This window comes from Balaenoptera borealis (assembly GCF_965194805.1).
Source record: "Balaenoptera borealis genome assembly, chromosome: 3".
NCBI classification, from domain to species: Eukaryota; Metazoa; Chordata; class Mammalia; order Artiodactyla; family Balaenopteridae; genus Balaenoptera; species Balaenoptera borealis.
Genome location: NC_138866.1, coordinates 167,553,347 through 167,567,963, shown reverse-complemented (window position 1 = coordinate 167,567,963; position 14,617 = coordinate 167,553,347). Strand labels below are relative to the sequence as shown.

The following is a 14,617-nucleotide window of genomic DNA, read 5'->3' as shown; positions in this document are numbered from 1 at the left end:
TCTTATTGGATACAATGTATTATCTCAGGGTTCCCTGAGTTCAATATTCAAATGTTCATCTTTGAGAAGAAAGAAGCTATACTATTGGTTCCAATACAATACACTAGACAAATACACAATCCAGTACAACTGCTATACAATACACGATTGAACCTGGTCCAGGCACAAATTTCAAACGATTTGAAAAGAATAAGCCATTTATATTTGGATTTGTAATATGCTGTTCTCCTGAAATTTAAACATGATTATGTCTGATATTCTAGGAAATGACTTCTAACAAGATAACCAAGTCACATTCTGAATACCTGATCCAGAAGAATCTGGGAAAAGTTTCCTGATCCTGTCGTTTCTGCTTGTTCTCTGCAGTATTTGCCATTATTTGCCCTCTTTTGAAATTCTCTTTCCTTAACTTCCATGATACGGTATTATATATAATTAATTTTTCCTCCCTAGGTCTCTTTCTGCCTTACGATTCCTTTTCTGTTGCCCTGTCCTCCAAAGGCCAATCATGGTTCTCTCCTCATCACTTTCTCTTGCCATCAACTGTTTCTCCTCGCTACTAGTCACAAAATCACCTCATCTCCTTGGCTCCAGACCTTTACCTCCAACTCCGGCCTCTCTACTGATTTAAAATCCTTCATTTCCAATAATCTGAACAGCCTCTCTTGACCACAAACTCAAGAAATCTAAAATGAAACTCCAAAGTTAGTAGATGCTTTTTGAGGAGATAGACCTTGCCTATTATTGGAGATGCCTATCCTAGGTTGAACTTTCCCTTTGCACATTGATATAGAGAAGATCTGAACACTGGATGTGAGGTTGGACTTAATGAACTTAGTCAAGGTCCCATCAACAATGAGATTCTATAATTTATTACTTTTCCCCCACACCAGTTTCTCCTTTTGAAATTTTCCTTGTCTCCCAGACTCAAAATCATGGGGTCACCATTGTCTCTGGTTCTCCTTTTCCTTCCACATCTAATTGGTCACCAAGTTCTAGTGATTCTTCTACACAGCTTTGTTGGGTCTCCCCTCCTCTCCATTCTCGTTACCCCCAGTCCCAAACAGCAGCAAAATTAAGCTGCTGAAGCTGATGCCTTTGAGCCGAATCTGGGATCACTCTAGAGCCAGAATCTCTGTAGCAATTTTTTCATCATCGGTTAAAAACTCAGAGGAGAGAGTTTGACAAAATGAGCAAAGGGGCGGAGGAGAAAGAAAGAGAAACGAAAGCAAGAGGGAAGGTGGGCCTGCAGCCTCTCCTTGGTCCCCACTCAGCTGCTCTGTCTTCAGAGAGGATGCTGGGCTCCCCACTCCCTCTGGGTTTATAGTATCTTCCTCCCAGTTCTATTTTCACAAGTTCACTCCCACTCCCCCACAAAAGCCCTCAATCTACGTCTTTCCCTCACTACCCCAAACTTCTTGCATATTTAACCAGACCCAATTTCCTTTCTCATTAGAAAAAAGAGAACATCTTCCATTGTACTTGGGAGCTTCACATTCTCCATCAGGTTCATTTTCATCCATCATCTCACCAGACTGTTTATCTCATTCTTAGGATCTGTCACTGCCTTCCCGTCTCCTGATATCCTTACCCATTGTATACAATGGTACCAGGTGAATCGTCATAGAATATTGATTTGTTTGTGTTAATTTCCTACTCAGACATGCTCAGATAATGACTTCCCATTGAACAGAGTCCAACCTTAAGCCTTATGGTTAAAGCCCTCCCAAATTTCTTCAGCTGCTCTGCTCCATCAAATGTTCCACCTACTCATGTTTCTCTCATGGTCCCTGACTACCAGGATATATCACTCACTCTAACTTTCCACCATCCATCTCTCTGGGTTGAAGACCTCCTGCTACGTCCAGTTATAAAGATTCTATGCATTCTTGGGTTTCCCTGGTGGCGCAGTGGTTAAGAACCCGCCTGCCAATGTAGGGGACACGGGTTTGAGCCCTGGTCCAAGAAGACCCCACATGCCGTGGAGCAGCTGAGCCCGTGAGCCACAACTACTGAGCCCACGTGCCACAACTACTGAAGCCCATGCGCCTAGAGCCCGTGCTCTGCAACAAGAGAAGCCACCACAATGAGAAGCCCGTGCACCATGAAGAGTAGACCCTGCTCACTGCAACTAGAGAAAGCCTGCGCACAGCAACAAAGACCCAACGCAGCCAAAAATTAAATTAAAAAAAAAAAAAGGATTCTATGCATTCTTAAAGATCCAACCAAATGTGTCTTTATTGTCTAAGCTTCTCCCCCAATCAGTCAGAAATACATAGTCTCTTCCTTTTTATATATGTATTTTCTAAGATTATATATCAAGTAAGTGATGGTGTCTCACGCTCAAAGTATTATAATTACCATATTTGTGTTGTAATTTTTGCCCATAGCTCAGCTTTTCCACTAGTTCCCTCCCTGGAGTTCTGACATACTTCTCTGTAAACATCACCATGTTAAATATGTCTCACATGCAGTAGGCATTTGAAAAGTTTTCATCAGCTAACTAGATGAATGAATGAATGAATGAATAAATCTTCCTTAGCATCACCCTTGCTAATAATAGACTATTCTTTCTTAGACAGCTATAAATTTTGCTCTCAACATTCCTTGAGGGAGGCAAGCAACTTGGCTTCAAAAGATGTCTATACAAAAATAAAACAGAGTTGAGATGTGAACCAAGCTATAATTAATATTAGTTACTATCAATGGTGTGTGCACAAGTTTTTGTTTTCTTAAGTATAGTACATAGGTAGTATGTGTGAAAGCAAGGTTTTCCTCAGATAAATTAATCCACAATTATCAAGCACCACTAGGGTAGCTACATGTGGGTACTCCTATCCCATCATTGCTAGGTGCAATTGGCAAACTTCCCTGGAACAAAATTATTAAATGACCACTAAGTTTAAAATGCTGACTGAATGGGCTTCCCTGGTGGCCCAGTGGTTGAGAATCTGCCTGCCAATGCAGGGGACACGGGTTCGAGCCCTGGTCTGGGAAGATCCCACATGCCATGGACCAACTAGGCCTGTGAGCCACAATTACTGAGCCTGCGCATCTGGAGCCTGTGCTCCGCAACAAGAGAGGCCACGATAGTGAGAAGCCCGCGCACCGCGATGAAGAGTGGCCCCCGCTTGCCACAACTAGAGAAAGACCTCACACAGAAACGAAGACCCAACACAGCCAAAAATAAATAAATAAATAAATAAAGTAAACAATGTGTAAAAAAAAAAAAAAAAAGATAACCCATTTTAATTGTTCCATTTCAAAAATACAGAAAAAAAAAAAAATGCCGACTGAAGTCCAGGTAAAACAATACATACAAAAATGCGTACAATATAAATGATACAAGACCTCTACAATCAATTCTAATAAATGCTCATGTAAGATTTACACCACTCTTTAAAGATGTCCTCTTTTTGCTCTAGCATACTGATAAAGGGAGGTCGTTACTAGCTGAGAAATTACTAGTTTCCTGTCTCAAAAGCATGGAAGTTTATCCATTGTGATAGCAACCGTTTGAAAGGAGATTTTTTGAGATGCTGCTTGTGCTCTGTGAGTAAAGAACCATCTGTTTGGCATCAGAGCTGGTATGTTCAAATTACCAATATGTTTCTATACATTTAAAACCCAAAGGACTTGGAGACCAATGACATGACCTGAGTTTTTAGAACAACCATGTGGGTAACGCCACTCCCGCAGCTGCTCAGCAAAGTCTGCACACTTCTAGTGTCTACAGCATGACACTAGTTATTTGTTCAAGCAGTTGACAATTGCCAGGCACTGTGTTAAGTTTTAGATATAAAATGATGGACAAGACATGGCCCTCGAGGAACTCTCAGCCTAGGCTGAGAAACTGACATGTAAACTAGCATTTAGCGTGAGAAGGGAGCTTAACAGAGGCATGTTCCATGTGATGGAAAGACACAAAGAAGTAGCTCCAGACTCTGCCGGGAAAGCCGAGAGAGAGAGAGATTCTTATAATACCTAATATAATGTAAATGCTATGTAAATAGTTGCTGGCGTGTGGCAAATTCAAGTTTTGCTTTTTGGAAATTTTTGGATTTTTTTTTCGGAATATTTTCAGTTCATCATTGGTTGAATCCATGGATGTGGAACTTGCAGATACAGAGGGCTCACTGTATACCAAAATAACAAGACTGCATTTCTCTGGGCAGTAACATTAAAAATAATTTTCTATTGTGTTTGCACACATAATTTTCTATTGTATTTTCTATTGTTTTTCCCATTTCCTACAATTGGCCTATAAAAAAATTTTTAAACAACATGGAAACAACCTAAATGTCCATCAACAGATGAATGGATAAAGAAAATGTGGTACATCTATACAATGGAATAGTACTCAGCCATAAAAAAGAACAAAATAATGCTTTTTGTAGCAACATGGATGCAACTAGAGATTATCATACTAAGTGAAATAAGTCAGAAAGAGAAAGACAAATACCATATGATAACACTTATATGTGGAATCTAAAATCTAGCACAAATGAACCTATCAACAAAACAGAAACAGACTCATAGACGTAAAGAACAGACTTGTGGTTGCCAAGGCAGGGGGCGGGGGGGGTGGGGAGGGAGAGGGATAGACTGGGAGTTTGGGGTTGGTAGATGCAAACTCTTACATTTAGAATGGATAAATAACAAAGTCCTAATGTGTAACACAGGGAACTATATTCAATATCCTGTGATAAACCATAATGAAAAAAATATAAAAAAAGAATGTCTGTGTAAAACTGAGTCATTGCTGTACAATAATCATTTTAAAGCTAGTTGACTACATTCACAGTTTTCAACATCTTTCTCTGTCAGCCCACAAGCATATATATATTTTTTTTCCATGACCAATTGGAGTTTATTCCAGGTATGCAAGGGTAGATCAACATTCAAAAATCAATTAAAGTAATCCATCACATCAACAGGCTAAAAGAGAAGTCATAGAATCATATCAATAGATGAAGAACAAGCATTTGACAAAATCCAACACCCATTCCTGATTTAAAAACAAAACTATCAGTCTTCTAGGAATAGAATGGAAATTCCTCAACTTCACAATGAACACGTAAGAAACCTTTCAGCGGAGGAGGAGAAGAAGATGGCAGAAGAGTAAGACGCGGAGATCACCTTCCTTCCCACAGATACAGTAGAAATACATCTACACGTGGAACTGCTCCTACAGAACACCCACTGAACGCTGGCAGAAAACGTCCGACCTCCCAAAAGGCAAGAAACTCCCCCCGTACGGCAAAAGAAAAAAGAAATAACAGAGACAAAAGAATAGGGACGGCACCTGCACCAGTGGGAGGGAGCCGTGAAGGAGGAAAGGTTTCCACACACTAGGAAGCCCCTTCGCGGGCAGAGACGGCGGGTGGCGGAGGGGGAAGCTTCGGAGCCACGGAGGAGAGCGCAGCCACAGGGGTGCGGAGGGCAAAGCGGAGAGATTCCCGCACAGAGGCTCGGCGCCGAGCAGCACTCACCAGCCCGAGAGGCTTGTCTGCTCACCCACCGGGGCGGGCGGGGCTGGGAGCTGAGGCTCGGGCTTCGGTCAGATTGCAGGGAGAGGACTGGGGTTGGCGGCGTGAACACAGCCTGAAGGGGTTAGTGCACCACAGCTAGCCGGGAGGGAGTCCGGGAAAAAGTCTGCAGCTGCCGAAGAGGCAAGAGACTTTTTCTTCCCTCTTTGTTTCCTGGTGCGTGAGGAGAGGGGATTAACAGCGCCGCTTAAACGAGCTCCAGAGATGGGCATGAGCGCTAGCTATCAGCACGGACCCCACAGCAACAGGGGCGCAGAGGGAAAAGTGGAGAGATTCCAGCACAGAGGCTCGGCGCCGACCAGCACTCACCAGTCTGAGAGGCTTGTCTGCTCACCCACCGGGGCGGGCGGGGGCTGGGAGCTGAGGCTCGGGCTTCGGTCGGATCGCAGGGAGAGGACTGGGGTTGACAGCGTGAACACAGCCTGAAGGGGTTAGCGCACCACAGCTAGCCGGGAGGGAGTCCGGGAAAAAGTCTGCAGCTGCCGAAGAGGCAAGAGACTTTTTCTTGCCTCTTTGTTTCCTGGTGCGCGAGGAGAGGGGATTCAGAGCACCGCCTAAACAAACTCCAGAGACAGGGGAGACCCGCGGCAATCAGCGCGGACCCCAGAGACGGGCATGAGACGCTAAGGCTGCTGCTGCCGCCACCAAGAAGCCTGTGTGCGAGCACAGGTCACTCTCCACACCGCCCCTCCCGGGAGCCTGTGCAGCCCGCCACGGACAGGCTCCCGTGATCCGGGCACAACTTCCCTGGGAGAACGCATGGCACGCCTCAGGCTGCTGCAACGTCACGACGCCTCTGACGCCGCAGGCTCGCCCCGCCTCCTCCGTACCGCTCCCTCCCCGCGGCCTGGGTGAGCCAGAGCCCCCGAAGCAGCTGCTCCTTTAACCCCGTCCTGTCTGGGCGGGGAACAGACGCCCTCAGGCGACCTACACGCAGAGGCGGGTCCAAATCCAAAGCTGAACCCCGGGAGCTGTGCGAACAAAGAAGAGAAAGGGAAATCTCTCCCAGCAGCCTCAGAAGCAGCGGATTAAATCTCCACAAACAACTTGATGTGCCTGCATCTGTTGAATACCTGAATAGACAACGAACCATCCCAAATTGAGGAGGTGGACTTTGGGAGCAGGATATATTAATTTTTCCCCTTTTCCTTTTTTTGTGAGTGTATATGTATATGCTTCTGGGTGAGATTTTGTCTGTATAGCTTTGCTTTATAATAGCTTTATTTTACTTCACTATATTTTATCCTCTTTCTGTCTTTCTTTCTTTCTTTCTATTTTTTCTCCCTTTTACTCTGAGCCGTGTGGATGAAAGGCTCTTGGTGCTCCAGCCAGGCATCAGGGCTGTGCCTCTGAGGTGGGAGAGCCAACTTCAGGACACTGGTCCACAAGAGACCTCCCAGCTCCACGTAATACCAGATGGCGAAAATCTCTCAGAGATCTCCATCTCAAAATCAAGACCCAGCTTCACTCAACGACCAGCAGGCTACAGTGCTGGACACCCTATGCCAAACAACTAGCAAGACAGGAACACAGCCCCATCCATTAGCAGAGAGGCTGCCTAAAATCATAATAAGGTCACAGACACCCCAAAACACACCACCAGACGTGGACGTGCCCACCAGAAAGACAAGATCCAGCCTCATCCACCAGAACACAGGCACTAGTTCCCTCCACCAGGAAGCCTACACAACCCACTGAACCAACCTTAGCCACTGGGGACAGATACCAAAAACAATGGGAACTACGAACCTGCAGACTGTGAAAAGGAGACCCCAAACACAGTAAGATAAGCAAAATGAGACGACAGAAACACACACAGCAGATGAAGGAGCAGGGTCAAAACACACCAGACCTAACAAATGAAGAGGAAATAGGTAGTCTACCTGAAAAACAATTCAGAATAATGATAGTAAGCATGATCCAAAATCTTGGCAATAGAATAGACAAAATGCAAGAAACATTTAACAAGGACGAAGAAGAACTAAAGAGGAACCAAGCAACGATGAAAAACACAATAAATGAAATTAAAAACACTCTAGATGGGATCAATAGCAGAATAACTGAGGCAGAAGAACGGATAAGTGACCTGGAAGATAAAATGGTGGAAATAACTTCTGCAGAGCAGGATAAAGAAAAAAGAATGAAAAGAACTGAGGACAGTCTCAGAGACCTCTGGGACAACATTAAACGCACCAACATTCGAATTATAGGGGTCCCAGAAGAAGAAGAGAAAAAGAAAGGGACTGAGAAAATATTTGAAGAGATTATAGTTGAAAACTTCCCTAATATGGGAAAGGAAATAGTTAATCAAGTCCTGGAAGCACAGAGAGTCCCATACAGGATAAATCCAAGGAGAAACATGCCAAGACACATATTAATCAAACTGTCAAAAATTAAATATAAAGAAAACATATTAAAAGCAGCAAGGGAAAAACAACAAATAACACACAAGGGAATCCCCATAAGGTTAACATCTGATCTTTCAGCAGAAACTCTGCAAGCCAGAAGGGAGTGGCAGGAGATACTTAAAGTGATGAAGGAGAAAAACCTACAACCAAGATTAATCTACCCAGCAAGGATCTCATTCAGATTTGATGGAGAAATTAAAACTTTTACAGACCAGCAAAAGCTGAGAGAGTTCAGCACCACCAAACCAGCTTTATAACAAATGCTAAAGGAAATTCTCTAGGCAAGAAACACAAGAGAAGGAAAACACCTACAATAACAAACCCGAAACATTTAAGAAAATGGGAATAGGAACATACATATTGATAATTACCTTAAATGTAAATGGATTAAATGCTCCCACCAAAAGACACAGACTGGCTGAATGGATACAAAAACAAGACCCATATATATGCTGTCTACAAGAGACCCACTTCAGACCTAGAGACACATACAGACTGAAAGTGAGGGGATGGAAAAAGATATTCCATGCAAATGGAAATCAAAAGAAAGCTGGAGTAGCAATTCTCATATCAGACAAAATAGACTTTAAAATAAAGACTATTACAAGAGACAAAGAAGGACACTATATAATGATCAAGGGATCGATCCAAGAGGAAGGTGTAACAATTGTAAATATTTATGCACCCAACATAGGAGCACCTCAATACATAAGGCAAATACTAACAGCCATAAAAGGGGAAATCGACAGCAACACAATCATAGTAGGGGACTTTAACACCCCACTTTCACCAATGGACAGATCATCCAAAATGAAAATAAATAAGCAAACACAAGATTTAAATGATACATTAAACAAGATGGACTTAATTGATATTTATAGGACATTCCACCCAAAAACAACAGAATACACATTTTTCTCAAGTGCTCATGGAACATTCTCCAGGATAGATCATATCTTGGGTCACAAATCAAGCCTTGGTAAATTTAAGAAAATTGAAATCGTATCAAGTATCTTTTCCGACCACAATGCTATGAGACTAGATATCAATTACAGGAAAAGATCTGTAAAAAATACAAACACATGGAGGCTACACAATACACTACTTAATAACGAAGTGATCACTGAAGAAATCAAAGGGGAAATAAAAAATACTTAGAAACAAATGACAATGGAGACACGACAACCCAAAACCTATGGGAGGCAGCAAAAGCAGTGCTAAGAGGGAAGTTTATAGCAATACAAGCCTACCTCAAGAAACAGGAAACATCTCGAATAAACAACCTAACCTTGCACCTGAAGCAATTAGAGAAAGAAGAACAAAAAAACCCCAAAGTTAGCAGAAGGAAAGAAATCATAAAGATCAGATCAGAAATAAATGAAAAAGATATGAAGGAAACAATAGCAAAAATCAATGAAACTAAAAGCTGGTTCTTTGAGAAGATAAACAAAATTGATAAACCATTAGCCAGACTCATCAAGAGAAAAAGGGAGAAGACTCAAATCAATAGAATTAGAAATGAAAAAGGAGAAGTAACCACTGACACTGCAGAAATAAAATGATCATGAGAGATTACTACAAGCAACTATATGCCAATAAAATGGACAACCTGGAAGAAATGGACAGATTCTTAGAAATGCACAACCTGCCGAGACTGAACCAGGAAGAAATAGAAAATATGAACAGACCAATCACAAGCACTGAAATTGAAACTGTGATTAAAAATCTTCCAACAAACAAAAGCCCAGGACCAGATGGCTTCACAGGTGAATTCTATCAAACATTTAGAGAAGAGCTAACACCTATCCTTCTCAAACTCTTCCAAAATATTGCAGAGGGAGGAACACTCCCCAACTCATTCTACGAGGCCACCATCACCCTGATACCAAAACCAGACAAAGATGTCACAAAGAAAGAAAACTACAGGCCAATATCACTGATGAACATAGATGCAAAAATCCTCAACAAAATACTAGCAAACAGGATCCAACAGCACATTAAAAGGATCATACACCATGATCAAGTGGGGTTTATCCCAGGAATGCAAGGATTCTTCAATATACACAAATCAACCAACGTGATACACCATATTAACAAACTGAAGGAGAAAAACCATATGATCATCTCAATAGATGCAGAGAAAGCTTTCTACAAAATTCAGTACCCATTTATGATAAAAGCCCTGCAGAAAGTAGGCATAGAGGGAACTTTCCTCAACATAATAAAGGCCATATATGACAAACCCACAGACAACATTGTCCTCAATGGTGAAAAACTGAAACCATTTCCACTAAGATCAGGAACAAGACAAGGTTGCCCACTCTCACCACTATTATTCAACATAGTTTTGGAAGTGTTAGCCACAGCAATCAGAGAAGAAAAAGAAATAAAAGGAATCCAAATCGGAAAAGAAGAAGTAAAGCTGTCACTGTTTGCAGATGACATGATAATATATAGAGAGAATCCTAAAGATGCTACCAGAAAACTACTAGAGCTAATCAATGAATTTGGTAAAGTAGCAGGATACAAAATTAATGCACAGAAATCTCTTGCATTCCTATACACTAATGATGAAAAATCTGAAAGTGAAATTAAGAAAACACTCCCTTTTACCACTGCAACAAAAAGAATAAAATACCTAGGAATAAACCTACCTAAGGAGACAAAAGACCTGTATGCAGAAAATTATAAGACACTGATGAAAGAAATTAAAGATGATACAAATAGATGGAGAGATATACCATGTTCTTGGATTGGAAGAATCAACATTGTGAAAATGACTCTACTACCCAAAGCAATCTACAGATTCAATGCAATCCCTATCAAACTACCACTGGCATTTTTCACAGAACTAGAACAAAAAATTTCACAATTTCTGTGGAAACACAAAAGACCCCGAATAGCCAAAGCAATCTTGAGAACGAAAAATGGAGCTGGGGGAATCAGGCTCCCTGACTTCAGACTATATTACAAACCTTCAGTAACCAAGACAGTTTGGTACTGGCACAAAAACAGAAATATAGATCAATGGAACAGGATAGAAAGCCCAGAGATAAACCCACACACATATGGTCACCTTATCTTTGATAAAGGAGGCAAGCATATACAGTGGAGAAAAGACAGCCTCTTCAATAAGTGGTGCTGGAAAAATTGGACAGCTACATGTAAAAGTATGAAATTAGAACACTCCCTGACACCATACACAAAAATAAACGCAAAATGGATTAAAGACCTAAGTGTAAGGCCAGACACTATCAAACTCTTAGAGAAAAACATAGGCAGAACACTCTATGACATAAATCACAGCAAGATTCTTTTTGACCCAGCTCCTAGAGAAATGGAAATAAAAACACAAATAAACAAATGGGACCTAATGAAACTTAAAAGCTTTTGCACAGCAAAGGAAACCATAAACAACACCAAAAGACAACCCTCAGAATGGGAGAAAATATTTGCAAATGAAGCAACTGACAAAGGATTAATCTCCAAGATTTACAAGCAGCTCATGCAGCTCAATAACAAAAAAACGAACAACCCAATCCAAAAATGGGCAGAAGACCTAAATAGATATTTCTCCAAAGAAGATATACAGATTGCCAACAGACACATGAAAGAATGCTCAACATCATTAATCATTAGAGAAATACAAATCAAAACTACAATGAGATATCATCTCACACCGGTCAGAATGGCCATCATCAAAAAATCTAGAAACAATAAATGCTGGAGAGGGTGTGGAGGAAAGGGAACACTCTTGCACTGTTGGTGGGAATGTAAATTGATACAGCCACTATGGAGAACAGTATGGAGGTTCCTTAAAAAACTACAAATAGAACTACCATACGACCCAGCAATCCCACTACTGGGCATATACCCTGAGAAAACCATAGTTCAAAAAGAGTCATCTACCAAAATGTTCATTGCAGCTCTATTTACAATAGCCAGGACATGGAATCAACCTAAGTGTCCATCATTGGATGAATGGATAAAGAAGATGTGGCACATATATACAATGGAATATTACTCAGCCATAAAAAGAAATGAAATGGAGATATTTGTAATGAGGTGGATGGAGTTAGAGTCTGTCATACAGAGTGAAGTAAGTCAGAAAGAGAAAAACAAATACAGTATGTTAACACATATATATGAAATCTAAGGAAAAAAAAAAAGGCCATGAGGAACCTAGTGGCAAGACGGGAATAAAGACACAGACCTACTAGAGAATGCACTTGAGGATATGGGGAGGGAGAGGGGTGAGATGTGACAGGGTGAGAGAGTGTCATGGACATATATACACTACCAAATGTAAAATAGATAGCTAGTGGGAAGCAGCCGCATAGCACAGGGAGATCAGCTCGGTGCTTTGTGACCACCTAGAGGGGTGGGATGGGGAGGGTAGGAGGGAGGGAGATGCAAGAGGGAAGAGATATGGGAACATATGTATATGTATAACTGATTCACTTTGTTATAAAGCAGAAACTAACACACCATTGTAAAGCAATTATACTTCAATAAAGATGTTTAAAAAAAAAAAAGAAACCTTTCAGCTAATATCATACTTAATAGTGAGAAACTAAACCCTTCCTCCCCCCACCCCCAAAATTGGGAACAAGATAAGGATGTCCTCTCTCACCACTCTTATTCATACTAGAAATCCTAGCTAATAAGACAAGAAAAGGAAACATACTCCTTCCCCGTTGCTTACAGTTTTCTCTATTTTTTTTTATTTTTTATTTTTATTTTTCCATTTCTTTAGCTTTTTAATGACAAATAATATAGAACAGAGAAGTTAGCATAGGTGTACAACTCACTGCAAATTCATAAAATGAACAGTATATCTCACATCTAGATCAAGAAACAAAACATTGCCAGGAACACAGAAATTCCTCTCATGTTTCTATTCCACAGCCCACAAGCATATTAAGAGAAACCATAATTTAGAGAAGAAAATTAAGTGGCAATTAAAACAAACCCTACAGAGCCATGTTTTCTTTGTTTGAAACCTCAATCAGATCATACCTCCTCAATTATTTTGAGGCGACATAATTCTTACAGTGTTTATCAAACGTTTACTTTCTAAACATTCCTCTTGATCTCTTTTGATTTTCTGCAATTCAACCCCTCTGAACAGTGAGTCTGAAAGCACACTACAGCCCTTCTCGTTCAAACTCCAGTTCAGTATTTATTAAGAGATTTGGACCTCGACAAGAGTCAGGGAAATCTGCGTCTCAGCCTCAATGATGAAATTGGTTAATTACTGGGTGAGCAAAGCTAGATCTCTATGCATTTTGCTAGTCTTGCTAATCATTGAACTTACACCATTTTGGAAAGCAGAAAAACTTGGGGTGGCACATGCCTATTTGTTTACTTACTTTATTTCATTATTTATTTCTACTAAATACAAATCAGTTAAGTTTCCATCATGATGTTGGCCATTATGAGAGAATCAAAAAATAAATTCAAAAAGAGTAAATGCAGGGGGCTTCCCTGGTGGTGCAGTGGTTGAGAATCTGCCTGCCAATGCAGGGGACACGGGTTCGAGCCCTGGTCTGGGAAGATCCCACATGCCGCGGAGCAACTGGGCCCGTGAGCCACAATTACTGAGCCTGCGCGTCTGGAGCCTGTGCTCTGTAACAAGAGAGGCCGCGATAGTGAGAGGCCCGCGCACCGTGATGAAGAGTGGCTCCCGCTTGCCACAACTAGTGAGAGCCCTCGCACAGAAACGAAGACCCAATACAGCCATAAATTAATTAATTAATATTTTTAAAAAAAAAAGAGTCAATGCATACATAGTATGCATGGTTCTTTATGTCTGTACTCAACCACTGTACAGTATCCATCACTTACAACACTCTTCCTTAGATACTTACTTCACCACAATACCCATAGTCTCTGGTTCCTGAGAACAGACTAGGTGAGAGCGTGTGCTGTGTTATAAAGTACGATTTGCCTATAAAGGAGATTGCCATCTCGCTCACTAATTTTACATTACCATCCTGTGCTTCTATTGATGTTATCACAGTGCTTTTTACAGCTACTCACTGCAATTGCAAAAATACACAGATTGTTCTGTCATTAGGAGGAGTAAATGATTTTTTGAGTGATGCAAGGAAAGGAAAGACTTTTATGATCATTTTCTCTGACTATAGCAAACTGTGTGTCTGTGTGTAAAGAGTCGTGTGCCATATACATTGATGTGATGGAGCTACTTCGTTGCCCTTGTACTGTGGATCTGTTGAAGATGTCTGGCTCCCCTGCGGAATGTTGGTCTAATGGCACATAAACAAAAGAGCCTATTGACATTGTTATAAAGATGTGATTCATCTCAATTTTCTCTCTTATTCCTACATCATTGGAAAATGAATTGAGAAGCAATGGCCGTTGAACTACTAGCCTAGTTGTTTGCTTAAGGTTTAGTATATCTGCACATGTCAATTCCAAAAAAAAAAAGATAAAACCATCATAAAAAACACTTTGGAAACAAAAATAGTAATTTTTTGTAGAAAAACCATTGGACTGGAAATCAGAAATAGGGTTTCAGATGCCAATCATTCACTTACTTAAGAACGTTCATTGGACAAGAGCCTGGGATTAATAAATGAGACAGACCCTGGTTTGAATGGAAGCTCTACCACATATATCTGTATGACCTTCACCAAG

At 41.1% G+C, this 14,617-nt stretch overlaps 1 protein-coding gene across 1 annotated transcript in view; it reads right to left on the bottom strand.

The window, feature by feature from the left end:
• The window catches only part of LOC309625651 (uncharacterized protein), a 178,681-nt gene extending 171,717 nt beyond the window's left edge, over nt 1-6,964 (bottom strand). The window contains exon 1 of the mRNA XM_082385693.1: nt 5,493-6,964. The gene's annotated coding sequence lies outside the window, so the exon portion shown is untranslated. The remainder of the gene's footprint in view (nt 1-5,492) is intronic.
• Nucleotides 6,965-14,617: the final 7,653 nt, after the last annotated feature.